General features: G+C 48.4%; 1 protein-coding gene across 1 annotated transcript in view; it reads right to left on the bottom strand.

Moving 5' to 3' along the window:
* LOC104667537 (protein PMS2CL-like) overlaps positions 1-20,019 on the bottom strand; it is a 1,213,215-nt gene that overhangs the window by 196,252 nt on the left and 996,944 nt on the right. The window lies entirely within an intron of this gene.

Here is a 20,019-nt window from a genome sequence, read left to right as displayed (position 1 = left end):
CTCCAGCCTGTGCGACAGAGGGAGACTCTGTCTCAAAAAAAAAAAAAAAAGAAAGAAAAGAAAAGAAAAAAGAGAAAGAAAGAAAACAAAAGGACAGCAGCTTTCACTTAGGGCTCCTGGGCCCAGAGTCATCAGTAGAAAGTCTGAAAACCCTGCTGAAAGATCACACAGAAAGCCCTGACACTACATGCGGAGGGAAAGAGCCAGCTGAGCCCAGCCTTCCAGCAGTCTTCGACAAGGCATGTGAACGAAGAAGCCACTATGGAAGCGGATGCTCCAGCACTGGCCACCTCTAAGGATAGCATGTGGACCAGAGAAAAATGGCCAACGTCAGCACTTCTCAATTCTCCTGACTCATAAAACTGTCAACAAACAAAATTATTCTATGAAGCCAGTAAGTATATCAGGTGGTTTGTTATGCATCAACAGATAACTGAAACAGAGCTCAGATTTTATTTTCTAGCCAATGGGAAACAACGCAATGACAACTGTGCTTTAGAAAAATCAACCTGGCTGCAATGCGTAAGATGGCCTGTAGGAGACAACTGGTGCCAGGAAACCCAGGAAACAAGAGCCAACAGTACCTAGGGGGAGGAAAACAGTATCTACGGGGAGGAAAATAATACAAGACACTGACTGCAGAGTTAGAGTCGATGGGATCTGTGTATGTCATTGGCCATCAGGGCAAGAAGAAGGAATCAAAGTTGACCTAGATGCTGAGATCAGGTGACCACAGGATGGTGATGCTATTAAGGAAGAACAAAGCAGATGATGAGTTCAGAGAAAGAAAATGAAAATTGTGTTAACTTTAATAAGTGGACAAAATAACTACAGTAAAATAACATCCATGATTACGGATATAAATATGCAAACAATTAGTCTAGAGTTTAAAAATTCTAAGAATCCTATTATCAGTGCATTTTTACAATAGGAAAGGTTTTAAATCAAAAATTAAACTCAAAATCTTCAGTGGGCGGGCTAAATAGTTTAACATAAAACATCAAGATTTTCTTCATCCTCATGTGTGGAGGGTAAAATCAATGTTTTCAACGACCTTTTTAGAACTGAATCTTCTGTGACCAAAGGACATGCTTCTGCTTCTAGCCCAAGTACTGCCTTGCAGGCTCCATCCCTTGACATATTTTCATACAGCACTGAGTTATTTCTTTTAAACCACAAATCTTACCGTGGTGGAACCGAAATCCTTACCATGGCCCTACAAACCGCTACCATACCTGACCTTGCTGACATAGCGGGGCCTTACCTCATACCTTTTCCCCCTGCATTCACCACTCAGTAGTAGCAATGGTTCTCAGTTCCACGATTTGCTCCTCTTTACCTGCAGGCTCTTCCTCAGCTGGACTACTCTTCTTTCCCACTGCTCTTGGACCAAATAACTCTATTCGTTCTTTGCTTTCTCTTCAGAGAAAAACTATTCCTGACTATCCCCTAGAGTTCCTCCCTAGTTCAATCACACAACGTACGTACCTCATTTCTTCAAAGTACTTACAACAATAATTTCATATACTTACTTAGGAAACTGTGTAATTTCGGTCTCCTCTGCTAAAACTTACGTTCTAAGAAGGCAGAACCAAAGTATTACTTGATCCCAAAGCCCCAGGACACAGCACACTGGATGGCACATAGTAGATGCTTTTCAATAGTAGATGTACTTTCAGAATAAATAGCACTCACTAATTATAGCAGGATAATCACTGGCACGAACTCTGGGTCCAAACTGAGTTCAAGTTCCAAGCTGACCCTTACAAGTTTTGAGACTAGATATTTTTCAGCACCTCAGTTTCTTTTTTAAAATTTATTACTATTTTGAGACGGAGTCTCGCTCTGTCAGCCAGGCTGGAGTGCAGTAGCATGATCTCGGATCACTGTAACCTCTGCCTCCCGGGTTCATGTGATTCTCCTGCCTCAGCCTCCCGAGTAGCTGAGATTATAAGCATGCGCCACCACGTCTGGCTAACTTTTGTATTTTTAGTAGAGACAGGGTTTCATCACGTTGGCCAGGCTGGTCTCGAACTCCTGACCTCAGGTCATCCGCCCGCCTCAGCCCCCTAAAGTGCTGGGATTACAGGCATGAGCCACACCATGCCCGGCTATGTTCTATAATCTTTGACAATAATGCAGCTATAATGATGACATCAGGTATGAGAATGAATTATGTCTCTAAAGATCTAAAATATAGGAACGCCTAGAATTTTGTAAACACATTAAATAGTAACTCGTAGTAGAGTTAGCAACAGAGGGACAGCTAGCAAACACCAGCTCTCTCAACTACTCTATTCATTAACTTTTAGTCTGTCTCACTCATACCTAACTCTTCTTTATCTGATTTCTCCACAAGGGCTTCAGGGGTTCTCTTCTATTAGCTGCTGCTTCTCTAATTAGGGTAAAAATCTAAAGCCTCCAGTGAGGTTTGCCAGGGGCTGCAAAATCTGGCCTAGACTCTCCAGGCATTTCCTGAAACCCACCACTACTCCCCATACCCCAGGCGCAATAAATTATGAAATACAAAACCAAGGCAAAGCCAGGCCATTTATTAGCCTTCTTCCTCAAAGCAAGCAGACTATATTGAGATGTTTCATAAAATCTTCCCGTTCCTCTCTCCCTTCTCAGCGTGTAAAGAATGTTCTGCAAGAGCACGGTGGCTCAAGCCTGTAATTCTTGCGCTTTGGGAGGCTGAGGGTCACTTAAACCCAGGAGTTGGGCAGCAGAGCCAGACTCCGTCTCTTAAAAAACAAAAAAACTTGGACGGCCGTGGTGGCGCACGCCTGTAATCCCAGCTACTCGGGACGCTGAGGCAGGAGAATCACTTGAACCTGGGAGGTGGAGGGTGCAGTGGGCAGAGATCACACCACTTCACTTTAGCCTGAACAGAGCCAGACTCGTCTCTCCCCCGCCCCCCCGCAAAAAAAGGCTCAATCAATGGGTTGGGGTGGGTGGGGCAGAGAGGAACTGAAGGGACATACTACATTTAAACGCCACCGTTTCCGAGGAACGCGGATGTGCTCTGGTCCCCCACCTGCATCCCATTCAGTAAACAAAGGTGATACATATTAGTGTGCCTAACTATTGCCCACCAAAACATACAGCAGCACAAATCCATTTTTCTAAGACGTTGTGCCTGACTATTGCAGGAAGCTGGAGGATAAAAAACAGCTGGAGAATAGATGAGCTGATGTTTGGCTCCTAACCTCTAAAACAATGCCAACCCAGCCCCTTCCAGGAGTAACAGCTTGAAAACAACACACCAAACTTAGATAGTTTTTAGCATTCCCGGCAATTCCATTATTAATTCATGAGTCTTCTTCATAAGGGAAGAAACCCCATTTTTGAGGTGAGGCACAGGCCCACGAGGGCAAAATGGCCTGGCCAAGCTGGAGCCAGGTGTGCGTGAGGGCCACTGTGAGCCCCTCTGCCCTGCTCACCCTCTACATCACAGCGCTTCTTCTGTAGGTGAACGACTGGGTTTTCAGCCAGGGCGCTTCTTACTGAAGGGCCCAAGGGCCCAAGGGCCCCGGGAGAACACAGCTGACACGTTTTTGGAAAAGACTATGTAGCACTTTGGGAGGCCGAGGCGGAGGGATCACCTGAGGTCAGAAGTTCGAGACCAGCCTGGCCAACATGGTGAAACCCTGTCTCTACTACAAATACAAAAATTAGCCAGGTGTGGTGGCACATGCCTGGAATCCCTGTGACGCTGAGGCAGGAGAATTGCTTGACGCAGGGAGGCGGAGGCTGCAGCCGAGACCGCGTCACTGCACTCCAGCCTGGGCAACAGAGCAAAACTTCGTCTCAAAAAAAAAAAAAAAAAAAAAAAAAAAGACAGAAAAAAGCACGTTCTTTTTGCACCATCAAGGTACCCGAGACAATTGCTATCCAGGCCCTCAGGGATGCACAGAGCCCTGGAGAATTTGTCAGAAATTTCTGTAAGCCGCACGCCGCGCACGCTCCGGGTTAGTTGCAAGTGGCCCAAAGTCTTGGATCCCTGGTCCCGTTCCACCAGGAGCCGGGCACCTCGACGCGGGGACAGCGGCCTCGCTCCCTGCTCAGAGCCCAGGCACCGGAGCCGGGCCAGCCCCCAGCGCCCCCCAGAAAGGTTTGACGCACTTGCGGCGCCCTGGCGAGTGCCCGGCGACAGTCGCCAACTTTGGCGGAATAACACCCGCTCCAGCTGTGAGGGGAGAGGTGGGAAAACGCCGCCCGCCTGGGCTGGGGTTCACAGGGACCGGCCGCTTCCCGCCGCTCCTCCAGGCCGCGCTCGGGTGCACGGCCCCGCCTCCGCGGCGGCCTCGGGCCGGGGGAGGGAAGCGCGGTCTCTCAGGCTGTCGCCCTCGCGCAGCCGACCCAAAGAGCCGGCCCACGAAACTTCGCGAAGAGGCGGGAGGGGGTCGCCCAGTCGCTCAGCGCCTTTGTCGCTCCCGTCTCGCCACCGCACGGGGCTCGAGACGCCCAGCCCAGTCCTTTGGCCTGGTCCCGCCCAGGCCTCGGCCCGCGCCCCTCAGCTCGGCGGCCCTCACGGCCCGCGCCATCGCCCCCACCCCCGGAGATCCACGGAGGCGTCCCGCAGAGAGGCCGCCTCGCCTCACAGACCCGCCCAGGAGCTCCAGCGCGCCCCGCGACCGACACTCACTCGCCACTCAACTTGCCGGCTAGCCAGGCGGGTTCGGCGGCCTTCGCTACCACGCCACTTACTCTTCAGAAGCCGCAGCTGCGGGCTCCGTCGCCGCCGCTGAGGCAGCCGCTACACTCCTTCCGGTCCTGCGGCGGCGTCACCTCGCGCCTGCGCACAGCGCCCCCTCCCGACTAAGGACAGGAAGAACCATAGAGGCACTCCGGGTGCTGTGGAGGAGGGACCCGGGGGGCTCACCACAGAGAGGGCCGCCTAGCCGCGCCTGCATCCGGGCTCTCCGCCTGCGGAGACTTGACTCCCCCACGAGGCGGAAGGATGAAAGGAACGGAGACCCCCGCATCCCGGACCCCACAGGAGCCGCCATCTCCCCAGAGCTTGAAAGGGTATGGGGCAGGTAGTTATGGACGTTTACTCGATATCTACTTATTTGCCCTAATTCTTTTGGCAAGCCATTCATTCATTCTGTAGATATATTCTGTGGATTTCCTGTGGGCCACGCACTGTTCTAGGATTTGGGGAAATTAAGAGTAAAGTGGGTCCCGTGGCTGGCCACAGTGGCTCACGCCTGTAATCCCATCACTTTGGGAGGCCGAGGCGGGCACATCACTTGAGGTCAGGAGTTCGAGACTGGTCTGGCCAACATGGTGAAACCCCGTCTCTACTAAAAATACAAAAATTATCTGGGCATGGTGGTGCATGCCTGTAATCGCAGCTACTCGGGAGGCTGAGGCACAAGAATTGCTTGAACCCAGGAGGGGGAGGTTGCAGTGAGCCAAGATCACGCCACTGCACTCCAGCCTGGGCAACAGAGTGAGACTGTGTCTCAAAAAAAAAAAAAAAAAAAAAAAAAAAAACAATTGCCAAGTACACCTTCAAGTAGAAATGTCAAGTCAGTAATTAGATAAATGAGTCTGGGCTGGGCACAGTGGCTTATACCTGTAATCCCAGCACTTTAGGAAATGGAGGTGGGAGGATGGCTTGAAGCCAGGAGTTTTTTTTTTTTTTTTTTTTTGAGACGGAGTTTCACTCTGCCACTCAGGCTGGAGTACAGTGGCGCGATCTCAGCTCACTGCAAGCTCCGCCTCCCGGGTTTATGCCATTCTCCTGCCTCAGCCTCCCGAGTAGCTGGGACTACAGGCGCCCGCCACCTCGCCCGGCTAGTTTTTTGTATTTTTAGTAGAGACAGGGTTTCACCGTGTTAGCCAGGATGGTCTCGATCTCCTGACCTCGTGATCCGCCTGTCTCGGCCTCCCAAAGTGCTGGGATTACAGGCTTGAGCCACCGCACCCGGCCGAAGCCAGGAGTTTGAGACCATCCTGGGCAATAGAGTGAGACCCCATCTTTACAAAAATAAAAGTTAGCCAGGCATGGTGGTGCGCACCTGTAGTCCCAGCTACTCAGGAGGCTGAGGTGGGAGGATTGTTTGAGCCCAGGAGTCCAAGGATCAGTGAGCTATGATCGCACTACTGCAGTCCAGCCTGGATGACAGAACAACAGCCTGTCTCGAAAGAAACAAAAACAAAACAGGGAAATGAGAGGAATAGTAGTCTTGATGCGGCAATTAGTGTTCTTTCTCTAAGATAGTAGAGTGTGGTTTATGGGGGCTTGCATGGGACAGAAAAAGACCACTGCTCACAGTGCTCTGGGGAAGCAGTGTCCTGAGGGAATAGTCATGTTTCAGTGAAGTAGAAATTGAAGGGCTGCTTACAGAACAGGATGAGGATCTAGGGATCTTACAGATGTCAGGCCCTGAGTTAGAGGGTGCAGTGCATGGGAGACATTAGAGGGTGAACAAGAGAGACAGCTTAAGATAGACACTTATCTGAGATGAGATCCTGGAATAACCTGGAAGGTAAAACAAGGGCATTGGCCTTGATGAGCTTATTCCCCATGCTGGTCCTCTTGGGGGAGGTGGATAATCGCTGTCAGTTACAGCCTCCTTCTTAGGACGGTCCTCATAAGCCCTTTGAGATGTTGGAAGAAGGCAGTATTGGAAGGAGAGCTTGGTGATCTTAGCAGGAGTGCAAGGTTCTTTCCGGACCCCTGAACCCCTCTGTGATTGGTGTCACATCCAAGGCAGGTAAGCTCGAGGAACCTCTCTGAGTCTGGATTTTTTTTTTTTTTTTTTGAGACGAAGTCTCTCTCTGCAGCCCAGGCTGGAGTGCAGTGGTGCAATCTTCACTCACTGCAAGCTTTGCCTCCTGGGTTCATGCCATTCTCCTGCCTCAGCCTCCCGAGTAGCTGGGACTGCAGGCACCCACCACCACACCAGGCTAATTTTTTTTTTTTTTATATTTTCAGTAGAGATGGGGGTTTCACCGTGTTAGCCAGGATGGTCTCAATCTCCTGACCTTGTGATCCACACGCCTCGGCCTCCCAAAGTGCTGGGATTACACGCGTGAGCCACCGCACCTGACCTGAGTCTGAAATTTTTTATTTATTCAGGCTCTTTGGAGACTCTGACTGAGACATGATGGCAATGAGAAGAGATACTTTATTTTTATCTTTATGTATGTATGTATGTACTTATTTATTTTTGAGACGGGGTCTCCTTCCATTGCCCAGGCTGGAGTACAGTGGCATCATCTTGACTCACTGCAACCTCTGCCTACCAGGTTCAAGCGATTCTCCTGGCTCAGCCTCCCGAGTAGCTGGGACTACAGGCTCCCACCACCACACCCGGCTAATTTTTAAAATATTTTTTGTAGAGATGGGGTTTCACCATTTTGGCCAGGCTGCTCTCGAACTCCTCACCTCAGGTCATCCGCCTGCCTCAGCCCAAAGTGCTGGGATTACAGGTGTGAGCTACCATGCCAGGCCTTTATTTTGAAGTTTAATTTAAAAAAACATTAATAGATAGCCAGGTGTGGTGACACATGCCTGTAGTCCCAGCTACACAGGTGGCTGAGGCAGGAGAATCACTTTAACCCAAGAGGCACAGGTTGCAGTGAGCCGAGATCGCACCACTGCACCCAAGCCTGGGTAACACAGCAAGACTTCACCTCAAAAAAAAAAAAAAATTATAGAAACAGAGTCTCGCTTTGTTGCCCAGGCTGGTCTTGAACTCCTGGTTCCAAGTGATCCTTCTGTCTTGCTCTCCTAAAGTGGTGGGATGGCAGGTGTGAACTGCCATGTCTGGCTGGGAATTTTTTGTTTGTAAAATGGGAATTTTAAGATATTATCTATTGCCCAGTGTTCTTGCAAGGATGAAATGGGATCATGTGTGAATTGAGAAGCTCTCGTAGGAGGTATTTGTTTACATGTTGTTCGTGTCTTAAGCATTTTAGGAATCATAAAGACAATTGTCCTATCTCTGCGTATTTCCCGGTGAGAGTGAGAGGAAGCTATTCCCTCCTTCTAGGTTGTCTGGAATCATTCTGGTTATTTTTGAAGTCTCTGGCCTTTTTTTTTTTTTTTTTTCGAGATGGAGTTTCACTTGTCGCCCATGCTGGAGTGCAATGGCATGATCTTGGCTCACTGCAACCTCTGCCTCCCGGATTCAAGTGAGTCTCGTGTCTCGGCCTCCCAAGTAGCTGAGATTACAGGTGCTCGCCACCACGTCTGCCTAATTTTTGTATTTTCAGTAGAGGCAGGGTTTCACCATGTTGGCCAAGCTTACCTCGGACTCCTAACCTCAGGTGATCTGCCTGCTTTGGCCTCCCAAAGTGTTGGCATTACAGGTGTGAGCCACTGTGCCCGGCCCTATATTTTTTGGGGGGGTGGGTGGTGGGGTTGGGGTCTCACTCTGTCACCAAGGCTAGAGTTCAGGGACTCAATCAATCATTAGTTCACTGCAACCTTGACCTCCCAGGCTCAAGTGACTCTCCCACCCCAGCCTCCTGAGTAGCTGGAACTGCAGGTGTGTGCCACCACGCCCGGCTAATTTAAAAATTTTTTTGTATAGATGGGGTCTCGCTATGTTTCTCAGGCTGGTCTCAAACTCCTGGTCTCAAGTGATCCCACTGCCTCAGCCTCCCAAAGTACTGAGATTATAGGCTTGAGCCACCGCACCTGGCCTGTTTTTGTTCATTTGTTAGTTTTTTTGAGAAGCAGTTTCGCTCTTGTTGCCCAGGCTGGAGTGCAATGGCATGATCTCGGTTCACTGCAACCTCTGCCTCCCAGGTTCAAGCAATTCTCCTGCGGTTCAAGCAATTCTCCTGCCTCAGCCTCCCAAGTAGCTGGGATTACAGGCATGCACCTCCACACCTGGCTAATTTTGTATTTTTCGTAGAGACAGGGTTTCTCAATGTTGGTCAGGCTGGTCTCGAACTCCTGAACTCAGGTGATCCACCCGCCTCAGCCTCCCAAAGTGCTGGGATAACAGGTGTGAGCCACCATGCCTGGCCTGTTTTCTTTGTCTTAATGTTAACCAGCACCAAGAATCAGAAAGGGCAAGATAGCTACCTGTGGAGTAAACTATTGTCAACAAGTGATGTTTTGCTGTTTTCCTGGGAAGAAGCATGGAAGTTCCATCTATGAAAATCCGAATCATGCATGCTGGCTGTAATTCCATGCAGTTACGGCCAAAGGCGTGCAACATGCACTCACCCCTTGAGCCTGCCAGAGAGCCAAGGCTGTAACTCCCCGCCCCGTGAGTCATCACAGCACGGCTTCGTTGCATTTTCTGGTTTCAGTTAGTTTAATGTGCATCTGACCTGTGAAATCATGGACGGTAGTGGAGGACTGCTGTTATTCACAATTTGCCCGTCATCATTTTGTTCCCGAGAACTGTCATTAGCTGTATCTACATGACGGTGTGCTGGTGTTGTCATCGAGGACATTATTCCCGAGCTCTGCTTTCAGAAGCAGTAATTTCCTGCCATTTTGGCCCATTACTTGTTTAAAAAAAAAAAAAATCAATGTTATTGAGGTGTAATTTATATATGGTACAAGACACCCTGTTTAAGTGTACCTTTCTATCAGTTTTGACAAATTTATACACCCTCGTAACCCCCCACAATCAAGGTAGAGATCAATTCCATCACCCCAAACTGTTCCCTCCTGTTCCTTCCAGTCCATCCATAACCCCCATCCCTGGTGCTAGGCAACCACCTGCTTTTTGTCACTTTATATTATTTATTTGTTTTGAGATGGAGTCTCACTGTGTCACCCAGGCTGGAGTGCAGTGGTGCGATCTGGGCTCATGGCAACCTCCACCTCCCTGGTTCAAGTGATTTTTTTGCCTCAGCCTCCTGAGTGGCTGGCAACCCTCACCACACCCAGCTAATTTTTTGTATTTTTATTTTATTCTATTTTTGTTATGGAGTCTCACTGTGTCGCCCAGGCTGGAGTGCAGTGGTGTGATTTTGACTCACTGCAACCTCCACCTCCCAGGTTCAAGGGATTCTCTGCCATCCTCTCGAGTAGCTGGGATTACAGACATCCACCATCATGTCCAGCTAATTTTTTTATTTTTAGTAGAGGAAGTTTCGCCATCTACTAAAAACATGGCCAACTAAAGTTGGCCAGGCTGGTCTCGAACTCCTTACCTCAGGTGATCTGCCTGCCTTGGCCTTCCAAAGTGCTGGGATTATAGGCTTACGTGAGCCACCCACTGTGCCTGGCCCTTTTTCTCATTTTAGACTAGAATTTCTCTTTCTATAGTTTCACATACATGGGATCATATGGCATGCACTCTTGTGTCTGGTTTCTTTTGCTCAGCATGTTTCTTGTTTTCTGAGACAGGGTCTCACTCTGTTGCCCAGGCTGGAGTGCAGTGGTATGATCTTAGCTCACTGCAGGTTTAATCTCCCAGACTCAAACCATCTTCCTGCTTCAGCCTCCTGAGGAGCTGGGACTACAGGCACGCATCACCATGCCTGGCTAATTTTTTTTATTTTTAGTAGGGGTGAGGTCTTGCTATGTTGCCCAGTCTGGTCTCGAACACCTGAGCTCAAGTGATCCTCCCACCTTCAGCTTCCCAAAGTGCTGGGATTACAGGCATGAGCCCCGTGCCTGCCCTCTGCATGCTTTTGAAATTCTTCTATGTTACGTGTATCAGTAGTTCATTCCTTTTTACTGCTGAGTAGTAGTCGACCACAAGGATATGACACCATTCATCCATTCACCAGTCGATGCACATGAAGTTTCTTGCATTTTGGGGCAGTTATGAATAAAACTGCTATGCACATTCATGTACAAGTTGTTGGGTGAATACATGTTCATTCTCTCAGTGTGGAATTGCTCAATCATACGGTAAGAACCAAACTGTTTCCCAAACTGGTACATCAGTTTACTTTCTCCCTGGCGCTGAATGAGAATCCAGTTGCCATTCTTGGTATCTCTAGTCTTTAATTTCAGCTGTTGTAATGGATGTGTGATGATGTATCATTGTGGTTTTGATTTGCATTTCCCTGGTGGCTAATGATGTTGAGCATCTTTTCTTGTGCTTATTGGCCTTTTGAATATCTTCCTTTTTAGACACAGCATTGTCCAGGCTGGAGTGTAGTGGCATGATCATAGCTCACTGCAGCCTTGAATTCGTGAGCTTAAGCGATCCTCCCACCTCAGCCTCCTGAGTAGCTGGGACTCCAGGCACATGCCGCCACTCCTGGCTAATTTATATGATTTTTTTTTTTTTGTAGAGATGGGGGTCTCTCTATGTTGCCCAGGCTGGTCTTGAACTTCTGGCCTCAAGCGATCCTCCCACCTTGACCTCCTAAAGCACTAGGATTACAAGCGTGAGCCACTGTGCCCAGCCCTGGCCTTTTGTATACTTTCTTTTGTGAAATTTCTGTTCAAATTTTTAAAATCCCATTTTAAAAATTGAATTTTTTTTGTCATCTCATAGTTGACTTGTAAGAGTTCTTTTTATAGTTTGGATACAAGATTTTAAGTATTGCATACATTTCCTCTTCATCTCTGGCTTACTTTTCATTTCTTTTTTTAATTTTGTTTTTTATTTTTTATTTTCTAAGGCTGTCCTATGCCATCCTTTCCTTTCCTTCCCTTTCCCTTCCCTTTCCCTTCCCTTTCCCTTCCCTCTCCCTTCCCTCTCCCTTCCCTTTCCCTTCCCTTTCCCTTCCCTCCCCTCCCCTCCCCTCCCCTCCGTTTCCCTTCCCTCCCCTCCCCTCCCCTCCGTTTCCCTTCCCTTCGTTTCCCTTCGTTTCCTTTCGTTTCCTCTCTCCTTTCTCCTTTCCTTTTTCCTTTCTTTTTTGAGACATGGTCTCATTCTGTTGCCCAGGCTGGAGTGCATTGGTGCAATCTCAGCTCATCACAGCCTCAACCTCCTAGGCTCGAGCAATCCTCCCACCTAGGCCTCTCAAGTAGCTGGGACCACAGTCGCGCACCACCACACCCAGTTAATTTTTGTATTTTTAGTAGAGATGGAGTCTCTTGATTTTGATGAGAGCAACATAGTGAGTACTGGGATTACAGGCGTGAGTCACCATGCCCGGCCGAATTGTACATTTAAAAATAACTAAAAGAGGCCAGGTGCGGTGGCTCATGCCTATAATCCCAGCACTTTGGGAAGCCGAGGCAGGCGGATCACAAGGTCAGGAGTTCAAGACCAGCCTGGCCAACATAGTGAAACTTCGTCTCTACTAAAGATACAAAAAATTAGCCAGGCGTGGTGGTGGGTGGAGGGCGCCTATAATCCCAGCTACTCGGGAGGCTGAGGCAGGAGAATCATTTGAACCTGGGAGGCAGAGGTTGCAGTGAACTGAGATCGTACCATTGCACTCCAGCCTGGGCCACAGGGTGACACTCTGTCTCTAAATAAATAAATAAATAAAAGAGGCTGGGTGTGGTGGCTCATGTCTGTAATCCCAGCATTTTGGGAGGCTGAGGTAGGTGGATCACCTGAGGTCAGGAGTTTTGAGACCAGCATAGCGAACGTGGTGAAACCCTGTCTCTACTAAAAATACAAAAATTAGCCATGTGGTGGCGTGTGCCTGTAATCCCAGCTACTTGGGAGGCCGAGGCAGAAGAATTTCTTGAACCAGGGAGGCAGAGGCTGCACGGAGCCGAGATTGCACCACTGCACTCCAGCCTGGGGGACAGAGCCAGACTACGCCTCAAAAAAAAAAAAAGTTATTATTGACTACAGTCACCCTGTTATGCTTTCAAATACTAGGTCTTATTCATTCTTTCTATTTTTTTGTTCCCTTTAACCATCCCCACCCCCTACCCATCCTCGTACTACCTTTCCCAGCCTGTGATAACTTTACATCCTTCTACTTCCTATGCCCATAAGGTCAATTGTTTTGATATTTAGGTCCCACAAATAAGTGAGAACATTCAGTGTTTGTCTTGCTGTGCCTGGCTTATTTCACTTGACATAATAATCTGCAGTTCCATCCATGTTGTTGCAAATGACAGGATCTCAATCTTTTTCATGGCTGAATAGTACTCCATTGTGTATACGTAGCACATTTTCTTTATCCACACTGATCATTGATGGACACTTAGATTGCTTCTAAATCTTGACTATCGTAAATAGCACTGCAATAAATACGGAAATGAAGACATCTCTTTGATATACTGATTTCCTTTCTGTAGGGTATATACCCAGCATTGAGATTACTGGAGCTTATAGTAGTTCTACATTTAGTTTTTTGAGGAACCTCCAAACTGTTCTCCATGCTGGTTGTACTAAGTTACATTTCTACTAACAGTGTCTGAAGGTTCCCTTTATCCACATCCTCGCCAGCATTTGTTATTACCCGTCTTTGGATAGAAGCGATTTTAACTGTGGTCAGATGATATCTCATTGTAGGTTTGATTTGCATTTCTCTGATGATCGACGATGCTGCATACCTTTTCTTAAACCTGTTGATCATTTGTATGCCTTCTTTTAAGAAATGTGTATTCAAATCTTTTGCCCATTTTTATTTTTTTATTTTTGTTTAGACAGAGTCTTGCTCTGTCGCCCAGGCTGAATTGCAATGGCATGATCTCGGCTCACTGTAACCTCCACCTCCCACTTTCAAGCGATCCTCCTGTCTCAGCCTCCTGAGTAGCTGGGATTACAGGCTTGAGCCACCACACCTGGCTAATTTTTGTATTTTTAATAGAGATGGGGTTTTGACATGTTGGCCAGGCTGGTCTAGAACTCCTGACCTCAAATGATCCGTCCACCTCGGCCTCCCAAAGTGCTGGGATTACAGGCATGAGCCACTGCGCCCGGCCACATTCTGGTTCTTATTACTTCACCGATATAGGAAGAGGAAGGCCCAACACTGTTGCTTAAGCAGCAGTAGTTAAGTAAGTAGAATTGCTGGATCATATAGTGAGGACCAAACTGTTCCAAAGTGGCCATAGCTTCTCCTGAGCAATAGTGTTTTTAAAATAGTGCACTTTATATGATACTTGTATTATTTGGATTCCTGTGAAAACAGATAATTGCTGAAATGGGCTGGGCGCAGTGGCTCACGCCTGTAATGCCAGCACTTTGGGAGGTTGAGGCGGGTAGATCACCTGAGGTCGGGAGTTCAAGACCAGCCTCGCCAACGTGGTGAAACCCCATCTCTACTAAAAATACAAAAATTAGCAGGGCATGGTGATGTGTGCCTGTAATCCCAGCTACTGGGGAGGCTGAGGCAGGAGAATTGCATGAATCCGGGAGGTGGAGGTTCCAGTGAGCTGAGATTGTACCACTGCACTCCAGCCTGGGTGACAGAGTGAGATTCCATCTTAAAAAAAAAAAAAAAAGAATGTCCCCCAATCAGCAGTAAAATTTTGTAATTTTATTCAATCTAGATCTATGAGTACCTGTCTTTTAAATAGTCTGAATGATGAGATGGGCCTGGTGCGATTGTTTGTGTTTGGGGCTGGACTGGCCACTTTCTATCTAGGATATCATCTTGAGAGAATGACTGACAAACTGGGATAATTCAGATTTGGGACTTCGCAGACACTTTCTCAAAATTGAACAAACTGAAACTATCACTTCAAGGAAAATAACTGTGTAATGATAACGTTTGAGCTTTCAAGAGAAGATTAGAATTTTAGAAAATTTATATCCACCACTGGGAACTTCACAGTCTCCCATTACTGGAAAACATTTCTGATGTGATGTGTGGTGATAGTAATGAACATGATTTTCTGATATTTTATGAAATGCGTCATCATTTGAAAAAGCTGCTGTGATCTTGTGATATAATAAGAAATGTGTATTTTGGTCTTTACTCCAGGCTAGAGCTCCTAAAACACGTGTAATTTCCTAAGTGGTAAGAGTGATAGGATCATCTTTCATCATAAATTTGGTTTTTGTCCCAGGCTCTTGCAACTGCTCCGGGGAGGACCGGGTGTGGTGGCTCATGCCTGTAATCCCAGCACTTTGGAAGGCTGAAGCTAGCGAATTACTTGAGGTCAGGAGTTCAAGACTATCCTGGCCAACATGGCGAAACCCTGTCTCTACTAAAAATACAAAAATTAGCCGGGTGTGGTGGTGTGCACCTGTAATCCCAGCTACTCGGGAGGCTGAGGCAGGAGAATTGTTTTAACCCAGGAGGCAGAGGCTGCAGTGAGTCGAGACTGTGTTCCAGATTGGGCCACAGAGCAAGACTCTGTCTCAAAAAAAAAAACAAAAAAAAAAAAACCAACAAAAAAAACAATAGCTCCAGGGAGATGCAGGTGAAATGAGTTTCTTTTGTTATTCATAACAAGCCCCTTTCAACCACACTTGAGGTTATGCTGATCGCCAGGGGACCCAACCATGTCATTAGAGGGCTGGAGGTTGAGGTAATCACAAATGCCCCAATGATTTAACCAATCATGCCCAGGAAATGAAGCCACCATAAGAAAAAACAAAATCGGGGAATGGGATTCAGAGAACTTCCTGAGTTGGTGAACATGCCAAGGTGCTGGGGGTCGGGGGCGTGTACCCAGACATTGCTGTGAGCTATGATGGGGCCACTGCACTCCAGCCTGGGTGACAGAGCGAGACCCTCTCTCTACAAAAAAATAAAAGAAGGCATGTAATCTCAGCACCTTGGGAGGCCAAAGCGGGAGGATTGCTTGAAGTGAGGAGTTCAAGGACAACCTGGCCAACATAGTGAGACCCCCCCATCTCTATTAATATAAATAAATAAAATTTAAAATAAAAAATGTAAGAAATTGGCCAGGCACAGTGGCTCATGACTATAATCCCAGCACTTTGGGAGGGAGAGGTGGGTGGATCACCTGAGGTTAGGAGTTGGAGCCCAGCCTGGCCAACATGGTGAAACCTCGTCTCTACTAAAAAAAAATTTTAAAAAATAGTCCGGGCGCCATGGCTCATGCCTGTAATCCCAGCACTTTGGGAGGCTGAGGCAGGCGGATCATGAGGTCAGGAGATCGAGGCCATCCTGGCCATAGTGGTGAAATCCTGTCTCTACTAAAAATACGAATAATTAGCTGGGTGTGGCGGAATGCACCTGTAGTCCCATCCACTTGGGAAACTGAGGCAGGAGAATCACTTGAACTCCAGGAGGCAGAGGTTGCAGTGAGCCAAGGTTGTGCCACTGCACTCCAGCCTGGGCAACAGAGTGAGACTTTGTCTCAAAAAAAAAAAAAAAAAATTAAATAAAAATAAAAATAAAATAAATAACCGGGCTTGGTGGAGTGCGCCTGTAATCCCAGCTACTTGGGAGGCTGAGGCAGGAGAATTATTTGAACCCGGGAGGCGGAGGTTGCAGTGACTGCGCCACTGCACTCCAGCCTGGGTGACAGAGTGAGACTCCATCTCAAAAAATAAATACATAAAAATTTAAAAAATAAAAATTAGCCAAGCTGGGTACAGTGGCTCACATCTATAATCCCAACACTTTGAGAGGCCAAAGCGGGTGGATCCCTTGAGACCGGGAATTCGAGACTAGCCTGGTCAACATGGCAAAACTCCGACTCTAGTAAAAAATACAAAAATTAAGGCCGGGCGCAGTGGCTCACGCCTGTAATCCCAGCACTTTGGGAGGCCGAGGCGGGCGGATTACAAGGTCAGGAGATCGAGAACATCCCGGCTAACACGGTGAAACCCTGTCTCTACTAAAAATACAAAAAATTAGGCAGGCATGGTGGCGGGCACCTGTAATCCCAGCTACTTGGGAGGCTGAGGCAGGAGAATGGCGTGAACCCAGGAGGCGGAGCCACCCTAGGTGACAGAGCAAGACTCCATCTCAAAAAAAAAAAATTAGCTGGGTGTTGTGGCACATGACTGTAGTCCCAACTACTCTGTAGGCTGAGGCAGGAGAATTGCTTGAACCCCGGAGGCGGAGGTTGCGTTTAGCCAAGATGGCACCAGTGCACTCCAGCCACACAGCGAGACGCTGACTGTAAGGAAAAAAAATTCTGGGTCCAGCTGACACATATCAGCACTAGCTGGAGCAGAAGTTCAGAACTGCACAGTGGGCCAGGCATGGTGGCTCACGCCTGTAATCCTAGCACTTTGGGAGGCTGAGGTGGGTGGATCACCTGAGGTCAGGAGTTCGAGACCAGCCTGACCAACATGGTGAAACCCCTTCTCTACTAAAAATAAAATATTAGCCGGGTGTGGTGGCGCATGCCTGTAATCCCAGCTACTTGGGAAGCTGAGGCAGGAGAATCACTTGAACCCGGGAGGCAGAGGTTGAGGTGAGTCGAGATCGTGCCACTGCACTTCAGCCTCGGCAACAAGAGTAAAACTCCGTCTCAAAAAAAAAAAAAAAAAAAAAAGCTGCACAGTGGGCTGGACCATGAGGATGGTAAAAGAGTCTTCTGCCAGGTTCCTGGAGTGGACTCAGCTGTGCAAACAGAGACAAGTGCAGCAGGTTGTTACAATAAGAACCTCCCTCCCCCATCATGCCTTCCCTGTATCTATGCAATTTACAATGTGACTTCCGCATGCTTCCCAAAAGAGATGGGGCCTATATCTTCCCTCCCATTGAATCTGAGCTTGCCTTGTGATTACTTTGCCAGTGGAATGCAGCAGAAGGGATGCTGAACTACTTCCGGGGCTCAGGTTAGGGCTCGGGTTTGGTTTGGTTTTGTTGAGGCAGGGTCTCACTCTGTTGCCAAGGCTGCAGTGCAGTGGGGTGATCTTGGCTCACTGCAGCCTTGACTTCCTGGGCTCAAGTGATGGTCTCACCTCAGCCCCTCAAGTAGCTGGGACTACATACTTGTGCCACCATTCCTAGCTGTTTTTGATTTTATTTTATTTTTTTTAGACGAAGTCTCACTCTGTCCCCAGGCTGGAGTGCAGTTTCGCGATCTTGGCTCATTGCAGCCTCCACCTCCCGGGTTCAAGTGATTGTCCTGCCTCGGCCTCCTGAGTAACTGGGATTACAGGTGTGTGCCACCACTCCTGGCTAGTTTTCTGGCCAGGCTGGTCTTAAACTCCCAACCTCAGGTGATCCACCTGCCTCGACCTCCTCAAAGTGCTGGGATTACAGGTGTGAGCTACCACGCCTGGCCAGAGAAACTGATATTCTTTTGTAATAGTGTTTGGCCCCAATATTCTTTGGAATCTGAAGTTTGCTATTGAATGAGAAAGCGGGAAGGAGTTCCATGTATTCAGGCTTCTATGTTGTTTTTCTAAGCAGGGTTGGGCCTGGTTAGTTAGTTAGTTCCAGGTGATCCTCTGTGGTGCTGTTTGGCCCTAGTGTTCTTTGGAGTCTGGGGAGGTTTGACCTTTAAAAATCCAACCGCCAGCCAGGCGCTGTGGCTCACACCTGTAATCCCAGCTAATCGGGAGGCTGAGGCACGAGAATTGCTTAAACCTGGGAGGCAGAGGTTGCAATGAGCTAAGATCACTCTACTGCACTCCAACCTGGAAGGCAGAGCAAGACCCTGTCTCAAAAAAAGAAAAAAAAAGAGAGAGATTATAAATTCGAGTTGCAGAGTTACAGAGGCACTGTTTCTTTCTTTCTTTCTTTTTTTGCTCTTTGTAGCCTCTGCCTCCCAGGTTCAAGTGATTCTCCTGCCTCAGCCTCCCGAGTAGCTGGAACTACAGACGCCCGTCACCACACCTGGCTAATTTTTATTTTATTATTATTATTTTTTGAGACGGAATCTTGCTCTCTTGCCAGGGCTGGAGTGCAGTGGCATGATCTTGGCTCACTGCAACCTCCACCTCCGGAGTTCAAGCAGTTCTCCTGCCTCAGCCTCCTGAGTAGCTGGGACTACAGGTGCACGCCGCCATGCCCAGCTAATTTTTGTATTTTTAGTAGAGACGGGGATTCACCGTGTTGACCAGGCTGGTCTTGAACTCCTGACCTCAAGTGATTCACCCACCTCGGCCTCCCAAAGTGCTGGGATTACAGGTGTGAGCCACCATGCCCAGCCTGGAGAAGCATTGTTTCAATGAAGGTAAATGACATGGAGGTCCAGGTTCCCTATTTATGTACTTATTTGCCCTCTGGACAGAGGCTTTATGTAGAATATGCCATCTCCATTGCATAACGGATTGCCTGCTTTGCTCATTCAACCTTATAATTTGATGGTTCTCATAACGCACAGCTGCAGTCTGGTTGTCTTCTTGATGCCCGTGGTCAAGTGCTTAGTCTCTACCAGGACCCTGTGCATGCAAAGAGCTGCATTCTTTTTTTTTTTTTTTTTTTTTTTTTTTTTTTTTTTTTTTTTTGAGAGGGAGTCTCACTCTGTCACTCAGGATGGAGTGTGTTGGCGCGATCTCGGCTTGCTGCAACTGCCTCCTGGGTTCACGCCATTCTCCCTGCCTCAGCTTCCCAAGTAGCTGGGCCTAAAGGCACCCGCCACCACGTCCAGCTATTTTTTTTGTACTTTTAGTAGAGATGGGGTTTCATCACCGTATTAGCCAGGATGGTCTTCGTATTTCCTGACCTCGAGATCCACCCACCCCCCTGGGCCTCCCAAAGTGCATGGGATTACAGGTATGAGCCACCGCGTGCCCGGCCAAAGAGCTGCATTTTGAATCATAAATGTGCTAAAAAAATGGGGCTTTGTTCTATAATCCTCAGCATCTCCACTGTTTTCTTTCTTTCCCTCTCCTTTCCTCCCCTCTCCTCCCCCCCCTTCCACCATCCCTCCCTCCTCCCTTCCTTCCATCCTCCCTCCCTCCCTCCCTTCCTTCCTCCCTCCCTCCCCCCTCCCTCCCTCCCCCTTCCTTCCTCCCTCCCTCCTCCCTCCCTCCCTTCCTTCCTCCCTCCCTCCCTCCCTCCCTTCCTTCCTCCCTCCCTCCCTCCCTCCCTTCATTCCTCCCTCCCTCCCTCCCTCCCTCCCCTTCCCTCCCTCCCTTCCTTCCTCCCTCCCTCCCTCCCTTCCTTCCTCCCTCCCTCCCTCCCTTCCTTCCTCCCCCCTCCCTCCCTCCTTCCTCCCTTCCTTCCTCCTCCCTCCCTTCCCTCCCTTCCTTCCATCCTCCCTCCCTCCCTCCCTCCCTTCCTTCCTCCCTTCCTTCCATCCTCCCTCCCTCCCTCCTTTCCTTCCATCCTCCTTCC

Source organism: Rhinopithecus roxellana, chromosome 6, assembly GCF_007565055.1.
Source record: "Rhinopithecus roxellana isolate Shanxi Qingling chromosome 6, ASM756505v1, whole genome shotgun sequence".
NCBI lineage: Eukaryota > Metazoa > Chordata > Mammalia > Primates > Cercopithecidae > Rhinopithecus > Rhinopithecus roxellana.
The sequence above is the reverse complement of the archived record's forward strand: the minus strand, read 5'-3'. Positions and strand labels throughout refer to the sequence as shown.